At 45.7% G+C, this 27,820-nt stretch overlaps 1 protein-coding gene and 1 pseudogene across 5 annotated transcripts in view; one reads left to right on the top strand and one right to left on the bottom strand.

Moving 5' to 3' along the window:
• AGAP1 (ArfGAP with GTPase domain, ankyrin repeat and PH domain 1) overlaps positions 1-27,820 on the bottom strand; it is a 1,113,642-nt gene that overhangs the window by 390,229 nt on the left and 695,593 nt on the right. The gene's annotated exons all lie outside the window — the stretch shown is intronic.
• The window catches only part of LOC147731275 (nucleoside diphosphate kinase B pseudogene), a 47,159-nt pseudogene continuing 44,857 nt past the window's right edge, over positions 25,519-27,820 (top strand).

Genomic DNA, 27,820 nt, shown 5'->3' with positions numbered 1-27,820 from the left:
TGTTTGGCGAGGTCTATGTGCATGATCAGAGTCTTCTGGGGTTGAGTGCGTGGATGGCGGTGGAGTCATAGCAAAGGCGGGAGGTATGTCCAGGGTTCCTGGCGCTGGCCGGGACGCGGACGGGCTTGCCTTAGGCGCGTCCACTGCATGACCGCGCAGCGGTCGCCATAAGCAGAGGAGGGGAGAGTAGCTGTTAGGCGGGAGCGGGAAGGACTAACAAGGGCACAGAGAGGGAGATGGGCACAAGCGATGAACAGCAATGAAATTTAAAAAAACAGCACAACAGTCAACCTGAGGCAGAAGTAATAAAAAAACACACAGGTACCAGGAGAGGCAGAGGGGGTTTTTGAACCCTACCTGAGTGGGGCTCGCGGTGCAGCGGAGCTGTTAGGGAGAGAGCAGGCCTCGGACCAAGGGTCTGGGGTCTAGCTTGCACTCCCCGTAGCGGTCGCCATAAGAAGAGGAGGGGGAGGGACGAGCAGCTCGGGAGGGAAGCAGTAACAAGAGCACAGAGAGGGGAGATGGGCACAAGCGATGAACAGCAATGAAATAAAAGAACAAAAACAACACAATAGTCAAGTTGGGGAAGAATTTACAAAAAAACTCACAGGAGTCTGATACTTTGGTTTGAACAAAATACTGTGACTAGAGGTACTATGATAGAGCTGCCATGTGTGTTAGAGTGAATGGTCTGTTGGGATGTATGAACATGTGTGTGAATGAATGGAATGCATGAGTATGAGTGACTGAGAGCCTGTTGTATGGACACCGGACATACCTTTCGCCATATGTGGCATAGTTACATGTACAACACAAAGATCCAATCTTTTTTTTTAAATGGAAAAATGTAAAGGGCAGAAAAGCTCGAAATGAGGAACATTTCTACACTTCATGCAACATTTTTCTGCACTTAAAATGTTTCCCATAAAAAATATTAAAAATAAATAAATTAATAATAATTTAAAAAAATCTCTGTATATTTCAGTTATAAATATAGCAGCGTGTTACCACCCACAGGGTGCAAGATGCCTAATGTGTGTACGAGGGATGCTGTGAAATGGAAGAAAATTCAACTGAAGAGTTAACTGTATGTTTATATGCATTTCATAAAACTCCATTTTAATTTTCTCCCATGTCAAAGTGCCTTTACAAACAGCAGGCATATTCTTCCAGTGGCCTGTAGACATTGTGCCATATTTATAACAGGAAAATACAGTCATTTGTGTAAATGTGAGGAATTTAAAGTAAAGACCCATGCTTCAAAAAACATTAGGACTTAATTGGCTTAATTTAAAATTGAGAAAAACATTAAGACTGTTTCATATAAACATTTTTCTTCACTTTAAATTTCTCCCATTTGAAAGAGAATGACTGTATTTTTCGGATAGAAATATGGCACTGTATCTACCAGCTACTGGGAGCAAGATGCCTGCTGTTTGTAAATGCGACACTTTGAAAAGGGAGAAAATTAAAATGAAGAGTTAACTCTACCATTAACTTAACTCTTCATTTTAATTTCTCTCATTAAAAAGCATTCAGAAAAATCATGTTGTTCTTATGCTCCAATACTGAGTTGAGAGCAACTTTTATTTAAGAGTTAAATACCTCAGAGTTTCAGTTCTGAACCTCTGGGACCGACATGGGTCATGAATCTGAGCAGAGCACTGCTCATCATCAGGCTCTATCAGCAGCATGATCATAATGTAAAATAAACATTGCCTTTCCTTAACTCCTTCGATGCTCATGACGAGCTCAGCTTGTCATGAGGCACAGTGCTCGTGTGCTCATGACGAGCTGAGCTCGTCATGACCACACCAGTTTTTATTATGGCCCAGCACAGGAGAAGGTTATCATCAGCAGGGATGGTGTTAACTTTAAAAGGAAAACAACACTAATTTTTTGCAGTTCCTAGTTAAAAATGAACTCAATTTTGAGTTTCGGAGAACCCCTGCAAGGGCATGTGGGCGGATTGTGCCTTGAGTCATGTTTTGGAAACCACAATAAAAATTACTTTGATTAAAAAAATGAACTCAAGACTGGGAGCTATTCAGAAGGTTTGTGCGAGCCACACAATCGACTGGTTGAAGACATTTGATATAGACAAATACATACACACTGCAGGACGCAGTAATCCTAAATGTGCTTAAGTGGTATATGCTACATCACTTGATAGTGACCATAACTGAGCAGCAGGACAAAAGCCCTACATACCACTTTTGGGGGGATGAGTGATTTGTAAGAGAATGCTTTATTTTTAAGTTGCAGTCCACCATACATCACAGCTGTGCGGTGTGCAAAAGACATCTTGGGGAGTTTCAGAAGGTTGACCAGGGAATGAATTCTGCTGGTCGCTTGCCATTAGCTTTGTGGTTTATAACTCACATTTTCCTGCTTCCCATTTTCTGGCTTTATTTGCTGTAGGCTGTCTAGGTTCAGTTTTCCTACCTGATCAGAAAGCAGTGTTCACTGTATTCTTCCACTAACCCGTTTTCTGCCAATTTACCTGTAAATCTTGTTCTCATACAGTCACCTTTGCAGGGCATTAAAAAACCGAGGTCAAATGTCAAGCTGTGTTTTCGTGGGCGTTCTGTTATTTCGCTTTCGGCTGACTTCAAAGTGAGAGCATTTATAGGAAAGACGAATGCAGGATACTTTGTCCATGGAGGCTGCCTGTGCCCTTTTTTTACTTTATTTTAGACATAGCCATCTCAAATGGTATCTTGTTCTTGAGCTGCACAAAACATTTGCATGTTTTTTTCAAAATTCCTCTTTGTGGAGTTCATTTAATTTGTGGAACTGGCTTTTAGGAAAAAAGTACAAAACCACATTTCAGTCTCAGCGTCAGTCTAACATATGGTGAGCTTGGGCAATTTATACTGTTTTTGGCCCATTCACTGTCAAGCACAGGATAAGATCAGGTCACAGGAAAGAGCCAGCCAAATTGTAACAATTTAACAATGCTTTTTTTTTTTAACAGAGTTTTATATAGCGCACATTTGACTTTGTATCAGGTATCAGATCGCTTTACATAGCACCAGGTGTGTTACATGAGGACACATTCATTTTTGTTAGGTACTGGGAGATTAAGTGATTTGTCCAGAACCACAGGATGTTCAGCGTCATTGCCGAGACTCAAACCCAGTTCCCCAGATCCGAGGTCGACTGCCCTAGCCGTTAGGCCAACTTCTCTTCACTGCTTGGTTTTCACTTTGATGTGTAAAGCATATGCTTTACTTATTAAATCTGTGATGACTCGTTTTGGAGAGGTGGATAAGTTTAAAGGCACTTTTAAGAAAGCTTTTGTTTATGTTAACCTACACAATAATTATCTAGTCTGTCTGCAACTGTGCCTTTTTTTCGGAATACACACATTACTGGATTTAAACTCGAATACACACATTACTGGATATAAACTTGTTCCTCATTTGTCCTTGCAGGCACTAGGAAAATGATCTGAATGGTGCAGTGGCACAGGGGCCAAAAGGTCTAGGAAAACCACTGAACACCAATTATTACTATAGGAAACCCACTGAACACCGTTTATTGCCATGTTTTACTGCTAAACAAGCGATCACAGGTGCAGTTACCTTGCAGGCGCTGGGGCCACAAATTGGAAGGTGCAGTGACACAGGGACCAACAGCTCTAGGAAACCCACTGAACATCAATTATTGCTATATGTTACTACTAAACAAGCAGTCACAGGTGTGTTTACCTTACAGGCACTAGGGCCATTCTTTGAATGGTGCAGCAGATGCAGTGGTAAGGGTGAGCAAAAGGTCTAAGAAACCCACTGAACACCAGTTATTGCAATATTTTAATACTAAACAAGCAGTCAGAAGTGCTTTTTCTGGCTCTTTTGTAACCATTGCACCCAAAACAACGCATAGCCTAAAGAATCACGGTAATAAATGATGTAGCCTACTGGACTTTCTGTCTACCTACAACTTATGTTACATTCAGCACACTAAATGGCACATTTTCAGTTTTTATATGGACTTAAAATGCTTTTGAACCTGGATACACTAATACATTGGCAAGAACATTCTATAACATTAGCACTTTAGCCGTTGTAAACCCTATAGAAATATTTATAACTTACCATATAGCATTCCATACCAAGCATTGGCAAAGGCAATAGGTCTCGCCTATGCAAGATCTATTGCCTTCGTCAATGTTTTTCAGCCATAATATACAGCAGCGCTAGCTTCAGTGCAGCGTAAGTTAAAACAAAATTAAAAAGCGCAAAACGCTGGATGTCATGCATCTTTTTTTTATATTACTTTCAGTTGTTTGCAAAAACATTAGCCAAACCAATCGATCTCACACAGGCAAGACCTATTGTCTTTGCCAGTGCTTGCTTCTAATGGAGCATGAGTGCAATACAAACTGCGACATGTGCCAAGACTCCCCCATCCTAAACGCGCCCGGTGTCCTGCACTTTGTTACAGCATTCAATGCTGAAGTGTGGACCATTGTTAAATAACCGTTTTTACGCAGCACTTCCTACCACACTATTGACGTTTTTATGCGCTGCAAAAAGCAGGTCACTTTCTTCCAATTTAACTGTGCTGAATTTACCAGCGTAGAGCGAGCTGGCCGGAAATCCTAGCTTGGAGGTGCAGGTGACAAGAAGAGCCAACGTCCCGGGTGAGTGTTACCTCACAGGCCACCGTTCTGCTATAGCATTATCAACGCAGCTTAATATTAATTGCATTTGGTAGCCGCTGTTCCATGCCACAGGCCTGATAGGGGGGTTAGCTGTACATGAGGGCTTCATAGCTTCATAACAACCGGCCAGACCTTTTACACGGGCACATACAGGTGCGTGCCCAGCAATGGGTTGTTAGGCGTAAAAATGTTCCAATCGAGGGCCCATTGTGCGGCTCTGGCGGAAGGCGCTCTCTTTCCACTGGGCCTTTTCCCGCTCCAGATGAAGCGCTCGCCTGGGCCCCGAACCTCCGCGCCGCCCCGGCCTCCATCGCGGCCCCCCTCCCGTCTGTCTTGTTGGCGATATTTCTGTCCCCCTGCCGGCTCCGGGTGGTACAAAGGGTTACACTTTAATTGAGCTGTCAGCATCTCCGGCAATCCTCCAAAGCCGGGATTATGCACGGCGGGTGAGTGACACACTTGTTATTGCGGGAGCCCTGTTTGCTAAACCCAAAAAGCCCACCGCACAGGTCGCGTCACCCCGGCGACCCGGCTGTCATTAGCCGCGTCTCTCCCTACCTCTCTGCTGCGAGAATCACACGAGCCGCGTCTTCAAAGGCCGCACCGGGACCGGCTTCCACCGGGAGCTAATCACCCGCAAATCCGCCTGAAATGCCAATAATTGGCTAAACTGCTCACCTCTCCAGAGCCCAGCAGTAATTTGGGATAATCAAGAGGATTGCGATTCAGCTAACGGCCCCGAGATGTGGGCCCTGTGACCGACACACTTCACATTTTAATAATGATGGACACAAAATCCAATTTAATGCCGTGTCTATCGACTCACAAAAGACGTGCGGGAAGGGGGGGGGGAAGCCTGGAAACGTGTGTATGAAGCAGGGGAAAGAGGGGGAAAATCGCTTAATTTGCCGCAGTTAACGTTCGGGAGGTGAATGTGCGCTCCAGGCAGTGGGACGTGTTTTGTGTGGGGTGTGTCTGTGAAATAAGAAAGGGTATTTTACCTCGATTACTGGCCCCCCGCTAAAAATGAATCTTGCCGGAGCTGCTGCAAGCGCCCGGGAAATACACGAGCAGGCATCAGCTTCAGCGGTGGCCCTGAGTGGGCCGAATACCTCTGAGATCATGACCACCCACCCCTCTGACACCCCAACATCCACACAGGCTAAGTCTGTGGTTACACGGTGATCCGGCTCAGCTGTGGCATGGACGCTCCATCACTCAACCCTCCGTCCCCTCAACTGCTTCCCCAAGGCCAACAATTTATAAAAACAGCTGCAATCCATTATAGTGCGGGGGATTGGACTCAGAGGACGGGCGCCAACCATGCCTGTGGCAAGGCCCCCTTCTGTGCAAAGGAGGGTACCTGCGCCCCCCATTATTATCATCACTTTATTCATCAAAATTACAAGTAGACCCAGTCCCGGCATGGCAAGGTCGCTTACTGAGTCCTGGCATAGGTACTGTCCACCATGCCAAGCAGATGTTCATCTCAAATCTCACCAGCATCTGCAAAAGCAAGAAGTCTCAATAGATCCACCCTCCAAGGTTTGGTTCAGCCTCGGTTGGAAGATCTTCCAACCTAGAGTAGTTATAGCTAGGCCTTTGTTGAGGCTGGTGCAGGTAGCTGACTCCTTATTTGACTAACCACAAACCTATGGGATACATTGAGAACTGCAAACATTAGTTGCCTCCAATATGACTTTCAAGATCTTGATGTCTCTAGGGCATATTATATTCTTGCAGTTATGATGAAGCTGCAGCTTCTCTACCTGAAGCTGCATCTAGGCAGGGCTAATGAGCTCCAAGGGTTGCAAATGACCAACCCCAGGTTTTTCCCAGTGTGGGGACTTCCACAATCAACCCTCACCCAAACCCCAATCCCAACCTTCATAAACTAAAACTGGCTGAAGTCAACTGAGAACACAAACTAATATTTCATAGAAAAATCACACTTTCCTCAGTTAGTATGTAATTTCATGCTACCTACGTGTTCAATAGATTCATTCACGAGCAGAATCCCAGCTACATCACCGACCATCTCCTTTGAGTGATACTCAGAGACACAAATAGAGTGGGTTTTCTACATCGAACATATCTATACAATTGTAAATCCACCCAGAACTTCCCTCAAATCACATAGTTTTTCCAGAAATGCAGACTTCAAGCTATTACACTAAAGGATCAACAAATCTGCAGCTTGTTCATAAACAATAATTCATAGGCCAAAAAGTAATCAGGTAGCAAGGTTTTGTATAAGAAGGGCATGATTAGACCAAATCTGGCAGAGCTGGTTATGTTATTGGAATGGTTCAGTCACCTCAGCTGAATCTTGTAGCGACAAGACGGCAGATTCAAGCATGCAGGGCATAAAAGTTAGCATTGACAGTTTCTCCGAAGAAATAACATGGTCATATCAATAGCGGTCCGTCCCCTGCCAAAGTGGCGGGGCGGGCCAGGCCAGGCCAGAGGAAGGAGGTGGGGCTCTGGGGACAAAAAAAATAAAATTAAAGTTACTTACCTGAACGCCAACGCTGCCCACAGCATCGCTCCCTTCCTTCTTTTGGGAACCGGTTCCCAGACTGCACGGCAGCCAATCCTGACGCTGCATGAAAGCAGCGTCAGGATTCACTTAAGAGCTGGCAACTTGCATTCTCAGGCAGACTGGGAGCCCGTGCCTGCTCTCTCCAGCAGCAGGGGCTAGAGAGAGCTTCACTGCGCAGGACGATTTGGCTGGCCTGAGAGAGCCGGCCAAATGTCATGCGCAGTGAAGGGAGTGTCCACCGTTCCCCCACTAGCAGTGTCACCCCCCTGGACTCACCCCAAGACTCGTCCTGGGGGCGAATCCAGGGGGATTAAAATAAAACAATAATAAAACGGGTTTAAACCCAGTTTTTATTATCCTTTTATTTGAGGCTGGTGGCAAGGAGTGTGGCAGTCCTCTGTCACAAGAGAGGGCCCTCCGCTGGATCATACCAGAGTCTGAATGTCATTCAAATCTAGTTTGTGAAATGTTTACTCAGTTGAGCTCATATGAAGCATTCGGAAAAAAATCTCTTCCATAAGGTAAACATCTTAAATTACTGAGATCGGTAGTCCAGGGGAGTACTTTAACTTTCTTTAATTAAATAATATTTGAGATTGTGTTTCTCTTTCTCATATTAAAAAAAGGCTTCTGAAGAGCCAACTGTCTCTTACCAAGACAAAAGCATGCCAGAGTTGAAATTCCCTTCACACGGTCATTGGTCATTCTTTCTTTGCCAAAGCTAACTCTAGTAACCAGGTACTGGTTGTTTTACAGTTCCTCCTGATAACCCAACCCTAAATCATGCCATCATTAAGCAATTCCACATCCATTACCTACTACTACAGTAAATACTTCCACTTCACAATTGTCCAAATGTTAGAAACAGTAAGCATCAATAAAAGGGAAGCCAAGCTAATAATGGGGTTATTGAAAAGGTATCAAGCAAAACCACTATATAATGCACTGTACTGACGACCCTAACAAGCACTGACAAAGTCGATAGGCCTCAGCTTTTGGGCCAATTTGCTTTGCCAATGCTGTTGCTATGTAGCATTTGCCAAAATATTATTTTTGAAAAATGTGCAATGACATGGCTGCATTATTCTGGAGGTGCGCAGGTACTTTATTACATATAAGTCTGCATACCTGCAAAATGCAAGGGTGCCAATCTTTTTTATTTACCGGCTGCAGATGGACTGGTAAAAATACAAAATTTCACTAGCATAAAAGCATTTTTTTTATTTAAAAGATGAAGGGACAAGCATCAATTTGTTACCCAGCCTTCCTGGTATCACAGTCTGATAAGCGAGACCTAAAAACAACAAATCTCAGAGTCTCCCTAGTACAAGATCCCAACGATAGGACAAAAGTTTAATATGTGCCAAGCCCCAAGACTTCACAAGGTCCTCCAACCAATTCCTTAAAGCCCATCTAGCAACTCCCTTGAAGGTCTTGCAAATATGGTCAGAGGTAATGCTACCAACACAGGAGAAAGAGGCCCTGTGGAAGTCCGCATCAGTGGATGGAACATTTGCATACCTAGAAATCTGACACATGCTCAGAGGGCACTGAAAAACACACACTAAAATAAAATAACAATTAAAAAAAATTGAAATGTTGAAGAAACTTTCAGTAGATCGACGTACTACAATGGAGTGCGAGTTGTATTATGAACAATGCCAAATCCAAGCAATCTTCTTAGCTTTTTAGCACATAGGCACTGACCATTGTACCACAGAATCATGATATTGTCCTGTCCTATGATTTAAGAACCGTTTGAGGTAGTACGCCACAAAAGAAAACTATAATTTCTGACATTGATATAAGCGTGTAGAGATGATGGGAATGAACAGGGCTGTCCTGCAGAGACTGCATGGAAACCTGGAGTGAACATGCCATACTGTCAAGCCTCTTCTGTGAAGTATGTATGGAGAGACTGAGTAAAAAACAACAAGGTTGTAAACAACAAATGTAAGTGAACTGAATGACCAGGTATTGGGTTCTCCTTTAGGGGGTTTACGAAGACCTGACATGATAGACCAGCCCATGCCTGTCTTACAAGAAGAGCTAATGAAGAGGTCCTCAGACTAGCCTTTGTAAGGCTAAATACGCAAGCCACACTCGAAGCAGTTGTGGCTTCTGTACAGCATATGATGGCCTGCGTACACTTCATCTCGTTTCTCCCAATTTGGGTCTTTCTCGAGCTGGGCGAGGAAAATCGAGAGCTACTAGTTAGTGATTAGCTAGTGGTTTTCACTAGGCCTGGGTGAAATTGTAATTATGCTGGAGTATTTGGCATAATTTTGCGTTACTCTTAACGCAAATTATAAAAAAATTATGTTATTATGCCAATTTGCGTAAATATGAGTAATTTGGCACAAAAATCCCACTGTAGGAGCACAGGAACAACTAATTTAGCAATCATGAGGCTGCTGATTGATGCTGTTCGTGTTATGTTGCATTTAGTGCTATTTTCCTAGCACAAAATGGATCCTCTGGTCCATTTTGGAATCAATGGTGCATTTTATGCCAAGGAAATAGAGCGAAATGATAGATTACGCTCCTTGCGTAGTTCGGCATAATTGCGTAATTTTGCAGTAATTTGAGCGCAATATCGCTACAGCAAACTATGTTAGTTATGCCCACCCCTATTCTTCACTGTTCACCAAGCCAGTCGAACTGATGACCCGGTCTCCCTTCTCCCAGGGACACCGGCAACCAGAGAGCTGTGGTAATTACATACTGTATATACATACTGTTCGGTGGCTCGACACCATGCAAGAACAATATATGCAGGCGAGTCGTTTGTGAGGTATGGGGGGCAGTGATGGGCAGCCAGAGTCGCTTGTGAGGTACCGGAGGGCAGTGGTGGGCAGCCAAAGTCGCTTGTGAGGTACTGGAGGGCAGCCAGAGTCACTTGTGAGGTACCGGAGGGCAGTGGTGGGCAGTCAGAGTTGCTTGTGAGGTACCGGAGGGCAGTGGTGGGCAGCCAGAGACGTTGTGAGGTATGGGGGGCAGTGATGGGCAGCCAGAGTCGCTTGTGAGGTACCGGAGGGCAGTGGTGGGCAGCCAAAGTCGCTTGTGAGGTACTGGAGGGCAGCGGTGGGCAGCCAGAGTCGCTTGTGAGGTACTGGAGGGTAGTGGTGGGCAGCAAGAGACGTAGTGGGGTATGGGGGCAGTGATGGGCAGCCAGAGTCATTTGTGAGGTACCAGAGGGCAGTGATGGGCAGCCAGAGTCGCTTGTGAGGTACCGGAGGGCAGTGGTGGGCAGCCAAAGTCGCTTGTGAGGTACTGGAGGGCAGCGGTGGGCAGCCAGAGTCGCTTGTGAGGTACTGGAGGGCAGTGGTGGGCAGCAAGAGACGTAGTGGGGTATGGGGGGCAGTGATGGGCAGCCAGAGTCATTTGTGAGGTACCAGAGGGCAGTGATGGGCAGCCAGAGTCATGTGTGAGGTACCAGAGGGCAGTGATGGGCAGCCAGAGTCGTCGTGAGGTATCGGGGGTTGTGAGGGGTGGGGCGATGGGGGTCAGTGAGTGGCAGCTGGGGTCGTTGTGAGGTGTCGGGGGGGAAGAGGGGCAGCGATGGACAGCCAGAGCTGTCTGGAGAAGAAATGCACACTTTCCCCCCGCATAACAAATATTTTTTCCACAAACACTTTTATGTGAGGAAGAGAACCCGTGAAACAATAGCGTGGCGGATCCGGGGAGGGCCCCTCTCTGCACGCCGCCTCGGATGCGGCCCCGATCAGCAGTGTCATCATTAATCGCTTCCCTTTCACATCAGGCTATCTGTGCCTTGTCAGGAAGATAGAAACAGCATTAGTGCGCGAACATTAAAATCATTTCCCGTCCCATGTTTTACATGCACTGTATTTCACGCCTCATTTGCCACAACAGTTATTAGATTCTTCTAGTCAACAATTAAAGAGTGAATGCTTCTTCAGCAGCAGCGAGAGACCCCGGCACTCAGCAGGGAGACGGCTGGGTGTCCAGGGGAAGCCATGGCAAACATGGGCGGCCTCCGGGGCTCCAGGACCGAGCTGCACAGCTTGCTGAATGTTGGGTGGTACCCCATCTCTAGCCCAGTGGGCCTACACTGCTCCCCAGATCCATTGCAACACTCCTTCCTTAGCAGTTCCTGCTCTCCCTCAGCACATCCCCTCTTGCAGCTCTTCCCTTCCCCCCGTGCAGCTCTTCCTCCCTTCCCTTCTCCTCTTCCAGCTCTTCCTCCCTTCTCTTCTCCTCTTCCAGCTCTTCCTCCCTTCTCTTCTCCTCTTCCCCTCTTGCAGCTCTTCTCTCCCTTCTATTCCCCTCTTGCAGCTGTTCCTCCCTTCTCCCCTTGCAGCTTTTCTCTTACCCTCTTGCAGCTCTTCCTCAGTTCCCTTCTTTCTCTCCGGCAGCTCTTCTCCCATCCCTTCTTCCCTCCTGCAGCTCTTCGTCCCTTCCCTTCTTTTCCTCCTGCAGCTCTTCGTCCCTCCCCCCTCCTGCAGCTCTTCCTTCCTTCTCCTTCTGCAACTCTTCCTCCCTTCTCCTCTTGCAGCTCCCCTCTTTCGCCCCTGCAGCTCTTCCTCCCTTCCCTCCTGCAGCTCTTTCTTTCTTCTCCTCTTGCAGCTCTTCCTGCCTTCTCCTTTTGCAGCTCTGCCTCCCTTCCCCTGCAGCTCTGCCTCCCTTCTCCTTTTGCAGCTCTTCCTCTCTTCCCCTCTTGCAGCTCTTCCTCCTTTCTCCTCTTGCAGCTCTTCCTCCTTTCTCCTCTTGCAGCTCTTCCTCCTTTCTCCTCTTGCAGCTCCCCTCTTTCGCACCTGCAGCTCTTCCTCCCTTCCCTCCTGCAGCTCTTCCTTTCTTCTCCTCTTGCAGCTCTTCCTGCCTTCTCCTTTTGCAGCTCTTCCTGCCTTCTCCTTTTGCAGCTCTGCCTCCCTTCCCTTCTCCTGTAACTCTTCCTCCCTCCCCCCTCCTGCAGCTCTTCCTTCCTTCACCAACTCTTCCTCCCTTCTCCTCTTGCAGCTCCCCTCTTTCGCCCCTGCAGCTCTTCCTCCCTTCCCTCCTGCAGCTCTTCCTTTCTTCTCCTCTTGCAGCTCTTCCTGCCTTCTCCTTTTGCAGCTCTGCCTCCCTTCCCTTCTCCTGCAGCTCTTCCTCCCTTCCCCCTCCTGCAGCTCTTCCTTCCTTCTCCAACTCTTCCTCCCTTCTCCTCTTGCAGCTCCCCTCTTTCGCCCCTGCAGCTCTTCCTCCCTTCCCTCCTGCAGCTCTTCCTTTCTTCTACTCTTGCAGCTCTTCCCCCTTCTCCTCCTGCAGCTTCCCTCTTCCTCCTGCAGCTCTTCCTCTATTCGCCCCTCCTGCAACTCTTCCTTCCTTCTCCACTTGCAGCTCTTCCTTCCTTCTCCTTTTGCAGCTCTGCCTCCCTTCCCTCCTCCTGCAGCTCTGCCTTCCTTCACCTTTTGCAGCTCTTCCTTCCTTCACCTTTTGCAGCTCTTCCTCCCTTCTCCTCTTGCAGCTCTTCTTCCCTTCTCCTCTTGCAGCTCTTCCTCCCTTCTCCTCTTGCAGCTCTTCTTCCCTTCTCCTCTTGCAGCTCCCCTCTTCCTCCTGCAGCTCTTCCTCCCTTCGCCCCTCCTGCAGCTCTTCCTCTCCCCCTCTTGCAGCTCGTCTCTCCCTTCTTCCCCTCTTGCAGCTCGTCTCTCCCTTCCCTTCTTCCCCTCTTGCAGCTCTTCCTCTCTTCTCCTCTTGCAGCTCCTCTCTTCCTTCCTTGCCCCCTCCTGTAGCTCTTCCTGCCTTCTCCTCTTGCAGCACTCCTCCCTTCCATTCTTCTCCTCTTGCGGCTCTTTCTCCCTTCTCTTCTTGCAGATCTCCTCTCTTCCATTCTTCTCCTCCTGCTGCTCTTCCTCCCTTCTCTTCTTGCAGCTCCTCTCTTTCTCTCATCTTCCCCTCTTGCAGCTCTTCCTCCATTCTCCTCTTGCAGCTCTTCCTTCTCTTGCAGCTCTTCCTTCTCTTGCAGCTCTTTCTCCCTTCTCTTGCAGCTCCTCGTTTCCTCTCCTTTTCTCTTGCAGCTCGTCTCTCCCTTCCCCCCCCTCTTGCAGCTCTTCTCTCCCTTCTTCCCCTCTCGCAGCTCTTCTCTCCCTTCTTCCCCTCTCGCAGCTCTTCTCTCCCTTTTTCCCCTCTTGCAGCTCTTCCTCCCTTCTCCTCTTGCAGCTCTTCTCTTTCTTTCTTGCCCCCTCCTGTAGCTCTTCCTGCCTTCTCCTCTTGCAGCACTCCTCCCTTCCATTCTTCTCCTCTTGCTGCTCTTTCTCCCTTCTCTTCTTGCAGCTCTCCTCCCTTCCATTTTTCTCCTCCTGCTGCTCTTCCTCCCTTCTCTTCTTGCAGCTCCTCTCTTTCTCCCATCTTCCCGTCTTGCAGCTCTTTCTCCCTTCTCCTCTTGCAGCTCTTCCTTCTCTTGCAGCTCTTTCTCCCTTCTCTTGCAGCTCCTCGCTTCCTCTCATTTTCTCTTGCAGCTCTTCCTCCCTTCTCCTCTTGCAGCTCCTCTCTTCCCCTCCTATTCCCCTCTTGCAGCTCTTCCTCTCTTCTCCTCTTGCAGCTCCTCTCTTCCTCTCCTATTCCCCTCTTGCAACTCTTCCTCCCTTCTCCTCTTACAGCTCCTCTCTTTCTCTCCTATTCCCCTCTTGCAGCTCTTCTCTCCCTTCCCCTCTTGCATCTCTTCTCCCTTCCCTTCTTCTCCTCTTGCAGCTCTTCCTTCCTTCTCCTCTTGCAGCTTTCTTCCTCTCCTCTTCCCCTCTTGCAGCTCTTCTCTTCCTTCCCTCTTCTAGCTCTTCCATTCTCGCTTCCCTCTTCCTTCTTTCCCTCTAGCAGTCCTCACCTAAGCTTCAACTCCCCCAAACCCAGTCTGCCCTCTCCTTCAGAAGAGTCTTTCCTTCAGGGCATTGATAAAGGCCTCTCTGATCCCAGGCCGCGCACCCCTGGACACACTGCTGCCAGACGCCGTCACCACATAGCTATCCACCACGCAAAATTACTTTCATATTGCACAATACTAATTCAACACAAATCCTTTATGGGTTCCGGAGCAGCGTACTACTCGCGAAAAAAGCGCTTCAACACCCCATCAGGGGTAACAAGCACTAAATAAATGCAAAACTTTTTCCCTCTTCCATCCCTCCGCTATCCTTCTGAATCCAAATAACTGACTAACATATCCACCACTCAAATTACTTTCATAATTCACTATACTAATTCAACACTAATCCTTTATGGGTTCCGGAGTAGCATGCTACACGCTGAAGAAGTACTTCAACGCCTCGTAGTAAGCGCTATATAAATGCAATTCACAATACAATACCATACAGAGCACTGTGCAGGCTGCACCGCAGCAGTTGACGTCACACATGTTTCATGAAACAGGAGGGCGTTGACATCAAAACGTGGAAACCCTATTTGATTTCAACTATGCAGTGAGTGACAGCACCGTCCCAGCACAATGTAGGCTATCGCTAGGCAACGCGAGAGGCCCCTAGAGAGCTGCCCTTTTCCCTCTGACCGAAACACTCTCTGAGGCACATACATACAAATATCCATTTAACTTTAACCTGTCCTTTAGTTCCAGTACCAATAAAACGGATCACCCCTAGAAACAGCTCTGCTACTGAGAGCCACTGTCAGCTAATCTCAGCTGAATGCCACTGGTGCCTCTAGCCAAAGCAGCCACACACAGTACAATTCACCCGGCACTGCCAGAAGCAAACAGCCACTGCCTGGACCTCTCTGATGCAGCCCCAGTGGATGTTCCGTGCCTCTACATGTTGTACATCACCAAGCAGTATTAAAAGGCGGCGGTGTACATGTGTCCCCTACTGCCCAGGGCAATCAGTACTGGGGCAGAGATGCAAACACTGCCCCTAAGCAGTCCAGACACAACTTAAGAGGGGTGCCAAGGTGATAACCAAATACAGTACACTCACCTGACTATAACACACACTGCAAGTGTCAATCTCCAGATACACAATACTTAAAAAGGAAATCGCGATTTAACAAACAAGTTAGAATAAAAGGACACTTCACATCAGGGGGAATAGTGGAACTGTAAAGTCCTCTAGTCTTCCAGGGATATTTAACGAAATAAAGCGTTAGGGTGTCTGTTTCAAAGTCTGGCAGGCGATTACCAAAATCGGCTCACACAGGACATAATGGGTAACTGTCACCCTTGTCAGTGGTCACTTTTACTATGGGAGTATAGGTGCAGCTGCAGTGATCTCTAACATATGTGTCTATGAGGCAGTCAATCCAGACAAATATACTCCTCCGCTCCCTGAATTATCCATAGATTTATCTGGCTAGCATCCTTGCAGTACGTCCATTAACACATTGAGCCATTCCAAGGAGGATAGAATCTGGGATTATATGGCTCTCTGCTCTAGATACCTATACCCATAGACTTTTCGAAGTGCCATTAGGACCCGTGACTTGCACACCACATAGAAACCTCTGCACCATCTTGAGGATTGAAAGGAGTCACCTGCAGCATATAATATATTATATATATATTATATATATATATATATATATATATATATATATATATATATATATATATATACACACATTTATCCACCAATTCGTTTACTGGGAGGTGCACACTTTGCACGGTTGGTGCCGGACAGTAGTCCATTGTCTCTTTTTAACTTATATACCTAATCGCCCATTAGCATGTAATGATGCATTCTGGGTGAGGTCGTTTTTAACTATTGGAAAATGAAACGTTTGTTGAGCAGCAAATTCATTGACATTTAACAATTCTAAAGATCACTTTAAGGCTTATTAAAACCTAACAGTCGGCCTAAACAGGATCTCTTAAACCAATATTCGTCGCGTAGCACGATAGGAAAATCCTATCGAACCTTAGTAGAGGTTTAAAACGACAAACAATAAACAGACAGTCATTCTTATGGTTAAGACGCGTTTGCTGTTAATTATAATATTTGTTAAGTATAATCTAAGTGCCTTAGAGACTCCGTTGTTAGTCCAACTGGTTTGTACTTGTTTGTGTTCTAGGGCTAAGTGCCCATAAGGTCTATAAGTGTGATCTATACAATGTTTTGGCATCCATGTTTTTTCGAGCAAACAATCATAGTTCGTATCCAGTCCCTTGCATGCTTACTTCACAGGTGGACGTACATCTCTTCGTCCATGTTCAATCCCCTTGGCGTCTTAGTTCGAAATCTGATAATAAGGCGTGACTCCAGTCGTCTTAATTGCAATTTTCTGTTCCCTCCTCTTTCATTTGGAAGGACGGTTGCCATTCCGCTCTAGCGTACATCTTTACATGTCTTTCCTGTATTTTGAGACTTATGTTTTGCTATGGCATAGGACATGTCCCCATTTTGAATGGCTCTGATGTGTTCAAGGATCCTTTTGTGTAAAGGACAAGTTGTCATGCCAATATAGTTCTTTCCACATGCACATGTCAACATATATACCACATGCGTGGTTTTGCATGTGATGGTTTCCTCTATATTGAAGACCTTTCCTTGTGGGTCAGTCAATGATTTAAGAGATTGCCCTATTGTACATGCCTTACATTGATGGCATTTGTTGAAGCCTTTTTGCCTAGATGTTAGCCAATCATTTTTCTTCTTCAGCTGGAAATGACTTCTCACTAGTTTATCATGAAGTGAGGGTGGTTTCCTGAATGTCATCAGGGGGTGCTCGCCTAATTGACCGCCAATGTCAGGGTCCTTCTTGATGACATTCCAATATTTATTAAGTATTTTCCTTACGTTTTGACTCTCTTTGCTGTATGTTATAATCATCCTGATTGGTTCAGGTTGTGTTTGTGTCTTGTCTACTTCCTTTTTATATAGTTTGTGTCTTTTCTACTTCCTTTTTATTGATCAAAGTTTCTGTTCTGCTCAATGTTCTTGCCTTGAGTTCACCTTTTTTTCCATCATTATGTTTGTATCCTCTTTTAAGGAATCTGTTGGTGGTTTCTTTGTACTTCCGGTTCATCTCTTTTGTGTTGGAGCAGTTTCTTTTCATCCGGATGAACTCCCCATAGGGGATGCTTTTTTTCAAGTTTGTGGGATGGAAGCGGTCTCCATGTAGTACACTATTCGTAGCTGTACTTTTACGGTGGACTGTTGTTTCTAAATTTCTGTTTTCCACATATACCTTAGTATCCAAGAAAACTATTTCCTTGTTGCTGATTGCTGATGTGAATCTCAGCCCCATTTCATTATTATTAAGTTCATTTAGATACTGTGTATATATATATATATATATATATATATATATTATATATATATATGTGTATATATATATATATATATATATATATATATATATATATATATATATATATATATATATATGTATATATATATATATTATATATATATATCTATCCGCTCCACTCGCACCAGCCTGTCGCACTCAAAGGCGGGTGCCTGCCAGTCGGGGGTATATATATACACACCTCTTCCCCCTTAATTCCAGGTGGCTACACTTCCATTTTAAAATTTAACGTATAGCTCATACTGTTTTTTGATGTCTATTTTTATTCTTTTCATTCATTCTCTTTCTCTGACCGTCTTTTCAAGATCTGGTTCCCTTTAGCCTCCAGCCTTTCCTTTAATCTATTTTGCTGTTTTATTTACTTTTTACTAATTCATCTTGCTATTAATTCGATTAATTTCACTCTTTTCTGCGGCTTTTTTTTATCGCCATTCCTTTTATTTTGCCTTAACAGCTATTTCTTTCTTCAACTTTTGAGTGTTTCCTGGCGTTTTTCTCTTTATATTGCTCCAGTTTCTTCGTTTTCCCAGCTATCGTTGCCTTGCTTTCATTTTTCGATTCTATTCTATCCATTTTCTATTTTTCTGCCATTGCAGGCTCTTTTTATTGGTTGACGTCTCTGCTTCAGACCTTTGCTTGTGCCATATTCGTCAACCAGCTTGTTGGTGGCTGGTGACATGACAAAGGCAGCAGAATCCTCTTAAGAGGATACAGTTGATTCTGTACTTGAAATCTTAACTGCACAAGTGCACAGGGTCCAGCAGCAGTGCATTACACGAAGAAAGAGCTGCATAGAGCTCGGACAGAAGGGAGAGACCTGTGCATCAGGCCTGGCTGACATCTGTCAAGTCGTTGGTTGTCGGGTTAGCTTGCAACTCGTGGGTAGCAGGCTCTGTGGCAGGAGTGAACGTTGTTACTCATGTCTGTCTCGTCAGCCAGGTTTTCGCTGATCATCCAAACGTCTTGAAGGTATGGTACAATGGATACACGCTCACACTCCGCTACACACGGATTCATGCTTTGGACTACCCATGGAAAACTATAGTGTTCAACGAACACTTACAGCCTTATAGAAGTTTGAACTTTTATATTTATTCTAGGCAAGTGTCATTTTTTTCACGCATTTAGTTGTTACAAGGCTCAGTTTTCAACGCAGCCTTATATGGACATTACGTTTAAACATGATAACCATCCCCAGCGTATCGATTTTTAATATGGATTTGCCACACAATCAACTTTACACTGTCACAAATACTTTACAGTGCCTTTTACACAACCATAAATACGTATATTGGAGGATTTCCAAGACTCCTAGCAACATATGGCCTGATGAAGTCATTAGTTATTCTCCATGTGACGAAACACGTGTTGGCAGGTTAAAACTCGACTGAGAAAAAGAGTAAAGTGGCAATAAATTAGATCCATCGGTATTATAAATTCAAGGCGCTTGGGTGATTTCTTTAAGATTGCTCACAATTTTTGCTGAAAAGTTTGGGACCTCTATTCTTGATTAGAGGAGTATTTGAGGGGCTGCTCTTTCTTCTTTGCTGCGCATCATACTATGGACCATTTAAGACCTCGTTTGTGATATTTGTTACAGTTGGGAAGGGAGTGTGCTGACAATTTTAGGGCCACGAAATTACTTGAAATGTCAGAATTCCTCTATGGTAGAGTGAAAAGGCTGCACCCCAACTGGGTAAAGCTCCATCTTAAATGAGCCATGAAAGGTACAAATTGAGGCTAAAATAAGGAGCACTTAGGAGAATGTCTGCCAGACAGAATCCTTCACTGTCCCTTTGGCGGTTTCCGGGATCACAGTCCAACAGGCATAAAATGCACCATGGAACTTTTAGGCAGATATACATTCGCAATAAAGGATGCCTAGAATATCGGAGATGGACACGTTAAGACTTTCATAACCACAAACACCCATTAGATAGATGCCATCTCCATCCTCACGGCCCTTTTTGTAATGCCTGCAGACCCACAACCGCCGCTGCTACTGCCAAGCTGGCTGCCCCTACTGTCAAGATGGCTGCCCCTACTGCCAAGCTGGCTGCCCCTGCCTGCAGAACGAAGTAGATGAAAAACCCACCTCTGATACTGTAGCCCTCCCTTAAAGATCAAACAATTTAAAGAAAACTGAGCAATAAAAGAAGCAAAAACTCACACTCCCTACTCAAACTGCCTGGCACAGCTAACCTGAAAGAAGACCTCGGCAATCCTCAAATCTCTTAACCTCTGTCAGGGCCTTAAGTCCTCTGGGGGATAAGGGGGCACTGTTAACAACGAAAAGGGGAAAAGAAATCATTCCTTCTTTATATAAATAAAAATGAAAGGGACAGAGAGAGCTGCTAATGGGATTTGACGCAGGGTTTAATTTTAATGAAGAAAGTTGCCAGTAGCAACAAACCTGTCAGCCGCAGCGGAGAGCCATTAATAAAAACCCTAGACAACATTAGCAGCACAGCAACAGGACAAAGGGGGCTCCCTGGACCCCCCCTGGATACCGCTGCGCTAAAGTGGCGGTCCAATTTTTCTTAAGTGTCCATACTATTTAAAAGGCAATTTATTAATTTTTGTCATCCATTGTCAAAGTGACAGGCCATCAACTCTGCCGCCCGCCAACCTTACAAGAGAAGGCACTGGAAAGCATGCCACTATTGATGAGGGGTATTATATGTCAATTACAGGCACTGATGATGCTGCACCATCCCGGCACCTTTACCGCCCCCGCTGTAACTCATCCTCCCCCGCCCTCAGGGTCCCCACCATCTTGTCCTGGGGCAGCAAACAGATATCATTTCGGTTAAGCATTAGCTTTATGTGAAAGTGACAAAAAAACCAATTACCTAATCAATTCACTACGGCCAAGTGCTGGGAGCACAGACACTTCAGGCTGAGAACTCGGCTGAGCAGCTGAGGAGCGGAGTGCAGAGGGGAATAAGACAGTAGATGTCAGCAAAATATACAACACTGGTGCACTTTTTCACAACATGTGGCGCCGCCTGTCATACAATAGGGTACGTTACCAGTTTTGGGTAGGGATGTATCATAAGCACAACAGCATTTTCATAGAAAAGTCTTTTTGGGTGGGGAGCTTAAAATTAAATGCATATTGTTACGCCAAGTCTCTTTTTTTTGCTAGGGGCGCCCCGGACACTATAATGTAAAATAAGAGATGCTGCCGTTTGATATTTTAATACACCAAGACTTTAACCACTTTCCAGAGGCAGAAAACTACTCTTGAGAACTCCACACAATATCCACAATCAATAAGGAGCACAGATTCACATTGACGTGTTGTGAATACTGTCGCACATCCCATCGGTACAACAACATATCCATCACCAACCCAATCTCTGGGTTTGTAAAAGGCCTTCAACAGTGATGAACCATCAGAAAGCAAGGCTATCCTTGTTGTAGCGTCATATAATGGAAGCCCCTTCATGCCCCCAGAACAGCAGCTAAATGAGAAAGACCAAGCTCTCCCCACAGGATATAAGTGTTTGATGCTCTGGGTGGCACAACACAACCGAGGTAAGCGGATGTCACTTGAGGAGGTGGCGAGGAGCCAGATTGGTGGTGGTCGCTCCGCTTAAACAGAGGAGCAAAGGGCAGGGAATTTTTATTTTGCAACCGCTTATGGGTATACCTTGCTCCAAATGGCAGAGCCTATTGGACAGCCACATAACACGGGTACTTTGAAATCTACATTGGTATAAAAAGAATAAAAAGACGTTTCAGCTAACGGACCGCTGTGCTAAGCCTCATCAAGTGATGATAGAGCTGAGCGGCGTTTGCATTGCTTATGTGTGGCACCAGGATAATGAGAAATGCCTCTGCAGGGGCATCAATACAAAGTCTATAAACAGATGCAACATGCAGAACGTAGCAGCCTAGAGCCCATCGAGGACCATTTTATGATGATGCCCTGACAAATGTAGAATCCCTTTGTAAGAGAGATGGGGGCCAGGACAACACCCGCAGAGAGATTGGTTAACTCCCACAAAGACTAGAGGTTTATTGAGGCCACCATTCTCTGCTATTGTCTTCGGAATACAAATTTATTTTTTATTTGCGTTGGATTCATTTTAACAAGTAGAAGCTGATTAAGGAACTTAAAATTGTTACCACCATTAGAACTGTCAATAGTTCTTGGCTTTTTATACATTCATTGGCATACACTTCAGTATAACAGCAGCACAGATATAGAGGCATATGATGACTGATTTGGCAATTCATGTTTGGAAGACTGTGGGCTATATCTGGTTTGGAACCAAACACACTATGCTCCAAGCTACTACCTCAATCTGGAAGAATCACGTGGGGAACTTCATAAGGAGAGGGTAAGATGCAGCATAGCTGGCTCGGCCTCAAGATCTAGAACACCAAGAGCTAGAACACCAAGATCCATCGTTTTGGTGAGGAGGATCTATCATCGCTAACATTCCTGAGACAACAAAGTGTACTGGTACAGAAAGTTTACAACGGAGCATGTGGTTCAATACCAACCTCTGCAGTAGACCCTACAAATGGAACATCGAAGAATACTTTCTACCATCTTAGCCAGCTTTGGAGAGTCCCTTTACTGCGTATTTACCACACAAACGTGTCCTCTTCCTCACCAGAGATGCATCATGGCAGGACTACTGCTACACCTTCTACACCAGAGCACTACAAGATATTTCAAAGTCTTAAAGAATCCTGTGAACCACGGCCTGGGTAATATTTGGCTTAAAAAGTCACACTCGGGTTTTCTCTGCAATGAATGCCCTATTTTGAATGTCAAAAGAAACAAGATGTAAGTCAAGAGCACATACCTGGTGCATCTAGTACATGAGGCACTGTATGGGCCATCTCCTTGCACAATCCCCAGAGTTTTCCAGCATTAGTATCCATCCTGGTGCCCTGAGCATAGTTACTGCCCACCTACCCAAGTAGTACTGAGACTTGCATTAAAGATTACTACTTATTTAAGACTCTATATTATGGATTTTCCTTCCAAGCAAACCTCCAGACTCGAAGACACTCCAAGGTTCTAGTACAGCCTATGCCTCACATTCCTCTCACAATGGAAGTAGGAAACACAACACTGGCCCCTTGAACACCGGCCCACCCACATACGGCACGGAATCCCTAACCCTTACCACCATTTAACACCCTCTTACTTTGAAGGTCAGGCACCTAAGACCAGCAATGTTTCCTTGTATCTAGCAGACAATAAAGGCATTGTTGAACCACCAATATAGATTTTTCATACAAGTCTGATAGATCAACTGTAACCGTACAAAAACATTTAAGGTTCTACCCTCATTCTAACAGTGCATGGCCTCCTTCAACCACGACAGAGAATTTACTTACCTTTGGTACTGCCTTATCTGGTAGACCCAGGATTTAGCCGCAGATTCCTCATCTTAGAATCCTACCCAGGTGCCAGACTGGATCCGGAATTTTTTTCGGTCGTATCTCTGCGCATCGGTAGAGTGCGTCGAGTGACAACGCAACGTCGTCTCCCGAATGGGATGTCAACAGAGCCTATATAATCCCTTCCCTGACAAGCTGACCTCAGTTTCTTTTGTGACCAGTTCTGCACCAACACTGAGCCACTTAGAAAAACAGTCTCAGGAAAGAGTGTCCAAAAAAGGAAAGCATTTTGTATCACCATGCATAGATTGAAGAATTGTAGTAGACAGCAAAGAAGGGAGCTAGGAGATCCTGTGGGGAGGATGGGTGAGTTGATAAGGAATCTGCAGCTAGATCTCGTCTCTACCAGATAAGGCATTGAATACTGAAAGGGTAAAAAAAACAGACAAGAACACCACACAGCAGAAGATGAGCAGCATCAGCGGCACAATAAGGGAGAAAAAAGGGGGAGCCCACACAAGAAAACAGTGCCCAGGCGCCAATCTAAATAATACACCAACAATAATCTGCTACCAGATGGGCATCAGGGAGGGGGAGTCGTGGAACCCAGGCCCGAACCAAGAGGAACATTATATGAGTATGTGAAAATCCATGAGTCTCACAGAGTAAAACAGAGCAAAGAGAAGGTCTACTCTGAAAGACCGGAAGGAAAGATAACCAGGCCAAGAGCACGCCTGCCTGTGGTACCAGTGTCTACCATATTGAGGGGGCATAGAAAAGAAGAAACAGAGTCCCTATAAGGGAGAATAAGTTCATAGACCGCTTTTAAATCGCCGCTAAGGCTTACAAAATAAGGTACCCAGAAGCGAAGAACAAGGCTATAGTGCACCTGAGCAACAGAACAGAAAACCCACCAGAGTAAGCATTCAGGTTGGAAAAACTCAAGTGGCAGAAAGAAGCCATAAGAACAGACTCCCAACGAGACCACAAAGTAAAATGTGTTTCAGATGGCTGGAAACAAAACCTGTCATTGACAGAATAACTGATAAGAGTACCTGCAGAAAGCAGGAACACCACAGCGGATGGAACCCTGGAAGGGAGAAAGTACTCTACCCTATGAAGGCAGACAAGAGTCAAAACAAGGGGAAACAAACAGTCTCAGACAACCTTAGTACAACGAATAGTTAAGACTCCGCACTACCATGACCACCACACAAGGCGGAGTCGGCATCAGTGCGAAAAGGGGAGGCCCAATCAAAAGGCATGTCAATTTAAGTAGTTTTCACAGCCTTCGAAAACCTGGAAGTACGCAGCCATGCATACTTCCAGGTATGGAAGAGGCCATACTGCGATCAACAGAATCGGTGGTATAGATACGGTAGTGCATGTTAAAAGTGACAGCTTACTGCTCCTCATGTCCCAGGGGAACAAGCGCATTCCAGGCTTCCACTGGAAGGGAGGGCAAGAGGCGTTCCACTGAGTCCCACAAGGATTAGGACAAGTAGGCGAGGATGTAAAAAGTGTTCAGAGTGTGCAGGGCAGCACTAGAAGAGAAAATAAGTCTACCACAAGAGTAGAATTTCCTGGCCTCTGTTTACGGAGGGATAGGAGGGATAAAATCAATATTTTGGGTGGCCAAAGCAGCATGTATCACAAAGCTCCTAGTAAAGGGATGTCTAAGGAGATAGGAGGGATCCCCCAGGGCCGGGCGATGCCAATGAGAAATAGAGCGATCCACAGTGGGCCCTATTTCACGTTTAGCTCAAGCACCCAGTAGGATATCGAAAAAACAGTCACTAAAAGGAAGAACAGGCTCAAAGTTATTCTGGCCAGGATGTAGAACACCAAGTAAGGGGTCTGTTGACAAATCCACAGAAGGAAGTTGTAAATCCAGTACAACCGAAACTCGATTGAGCTTGCCCACCAGAGTGGAACTTGCCTCCTTAGCCAAACCAGGAGGAGACAAGAGGCTGGAAAATATTCCAAGTCAAGAAACCAGTTGGACTGCATAAGGGGTGGAGCAGTCTCCAAAGTGGACAACCACACAAAGTGGACCACCACACAATCTGTAGTACTTCCACAATCATAGTTTTCAGAAAGAAAAACTAGAAGAAGGGAACCTGAGACGGTCGGAAGCCGGTCAATGTCAAGAAGGCGATGCCTCGACGTTGGAAGGAGCATCGATGGCACCACTGTGGGGGTCGGCAGACAAGTGTCTGACACTGGAGTCAACAGAGCAGACGCAAGAGCTGAAGGTTGGAGTCTCGAGGGCCTGGACACCGGCGTCGCTAAGGTGTCAGACACAGGAGGCTGACCGAAAGCTGGGGGAGAACCCGCAGGCGGGGTCACAGGCACTACCTCAAGCACTTCTGTGGGACCCGAGGGAGCTCCAGAGGGAGCTGAGGATCCCAGAATAGAATGAAGAGTTTGAGAATATGGCCTCATCTGGGTCAGAGATGTCCCGGCCCCAGGATAGTTGAGGAGACGTGGGGCAGACCAATGCATCAACACTTCCACAGAAGAATGGGGATCAGTGGTAGGCAACAAAGGTGGGCGATGCAGCGACTCGGAACACCGAAACCGAAACTTACCTAAGGATGTCGAAGAAGGACGCCCAAGGGAGTTGTTCCTAACGCGGACGCGTGGTTGGACCATAGAGCGCGAAGGGATAGAGGATGACTAAAAGACCATGATGACAGACATCCACGCTGCAAAGGTGCTTCAAGTGACGTTTCTTGCACATTTTCGGTTGGAGCTGGTGACAGAAGTCACACTCTTCAGAGTCATGGTGCTCACCCAGGTACTACATGCAAACCAAGTAAGGGTCTGTGGCAGACATTTGTCATCCACAGGACTCGCAAGGCTTGAACTCCAAGAACATTGAGAAGGAGAAACCGGCATTGGCATAGACAATAGGTCTTGCCTTTGGGACCTTATAAGTGTTTAGCCATGCAACAGTTGATGTTGTTGCACTAAGGCTATTGTGCTGCATAACTAAATACTTATAATGTCCCAAAAGCGAGACATATTAGCTATGCCAATGCTTTTGCTACCATGCACTCGATTCCCACTAACCACTTATGGTCGTATTGCCGCTCCAGCCTCGGTGCACACTCCCAACAATGCCATATTTGAGTCCTCATTTGAAAGGAAAGCCAACCGCCGCTTCCAAAATGTTGAAACCGAATACATTTTAAATGAATTTGTGTCTCTTATTCCCGTAATCCATGGTAATTAAATTGCAAAAATCCATTATTATTAGAGCTACTTGCCCTCTCTAATTTTTCCACCTGAATTCTCCATGGATATTCAAAGCACCAAGAGCATTTAGTTTGATTCAACACCTTTATTGAAAGAAAAACAAAATAGTTGAGGCAAAAGTTTGATTACCCCCTGGTTCACGGGGCTCTATATTGAGCCATGCTTACGATGCACAACTTTCGTGGTGACCTTTAGGTATGATGCACATCCAGTAAAAATTAAATCATTGTAGTCTAAGATACTAGAGCCGTTGTTCCGCTGTGTTCCTCTTTCCTGCAATTTGCCCTGTTTCTTGTTTCTTTGAGCTTGTAATTTCATTCTGGAGTCGAGACGGTGTCCTTTGACCTTATTATTACCTCTAATTGGGATTAGAGGGTCATTGGGTTGGGCTACGCTTAAGTTGCAAACCCGATTGTTTTTTTTTCTTTCTAGGATTGTGTATCTTGGAATGGAAACACATTAGTCTGCTGATTGTAGTTCTGAGTTTAGTGGTTTGAGATCCCCTTTACTATGCGTGTCTACTGGCTCCTTGCATGACTCAATGTTTGGAACAAAAACAAGTGTGTTTGCAGCTGGAAAGGCACCGCGCGAGACAACAAAACTCACCACTTCAAAGGAAAACGAACACTTGAGTTTTCGTCCGACTGTGCTCGCTTTTATAACACAAAACTTTTTGGCACAGATTACCAAGGAGGGGGACGAAACAGGCACCTGGCATACACTTGTGTGATAAAAGCAATGTATTAAAAATGGACTTGCTTTGAACTACCTCCCCCCATTGTGTTCAGCTGCAGGGAGGGAGGGGAGCCGTGGAAAGTGCTAGGGAGCATAAACAAGCGGCCGCGAAAGTAAAAGCGAGCGCGCTAATTGAAAAATAATGTCAGGAATGCAGCTGGCATCCAGCCGTGCTGCTGCTCGCTCCAGAGCTCCCTAGGCCAGGGGAGAGAGAAGGGTACATGCACCCGCCTTTGGCCAATTGTATGCGGTCTGTCTTAGAAAGACGCACGCAAAGCCCAATAGCGTGTGAGCAAAAAAAAAAAAAAGCACACGCACAAGCCTGTGGTGCAAGTTGGAAGTCCTCACAAGAAGCCTCACAGAGCAGCGAATGCGCGCTGGCTCAGGCGAGACCTAAAAAGGGCACCCTGCTCTGTCAACTAAAAAATGTCAAGTAAGCCAAAAAACGGCCAGAGGTACTGCAGTGCAGATCTGTGTTGATAATGCAGAAAAGAAAGAACTGACATCAACATGTCGGGGGAGGGTTTACAGGCACTCTGTGATGACACATTCGGGAGATGACGTTACTGTGGAGTCATTTGATGCCCTCTAATGACGTACAGAAGTACGGCTGAAAACATTTCCAGATCCAGTCTGGTGCCTGGGAAGAATTTTAAGATAAGGAACCTGCAGCTAGAAGTCTCTGACAGATAAGAGGCACACATGTAGCAGCTCCAGGTTTCTATTTGCTATTAAATCCTCAAAGGTAACCCAAGTGCAATGCATCACCTACGAAAAACACAAAACAAACCACAAAGTCCTAGGCTGAACATGTCCAAGGCATGGCTTATGCAAAAATAGTTTTCTCCTGGAGGCCAAGATGTTGCTGCCCTTCTGTCTGCCTGCTTAAGCCCCCATGAAGCGTTTGTTTTGAAACAGTTCTCAAAGAGCCACCTTAGAAGTCTTAAGACAACTAAGAGACGTAACATTTCTGTTTGGAAATGTTTTGTTAACAGCCA

This window comes from Lissotriton vulgaris, chromosome 2_1 (genome assembly GCF_964263255.1).
Source record: "Lissotriton vulgaris chromosome 2_1, aLisVul1.2, whole genome shotgun sequence".
In the NCBI taxonomy this organism is placed as follows: domain Eukaryota; kingdom Metazoa; phylum Chordata; class Amphibia; order Caudata; family Salamandridae; genus Lissotriton; species Lissotriton vulgaris.
This window is presented reverse-complemented; position numbering and strand designations above follow the sequence as displayed.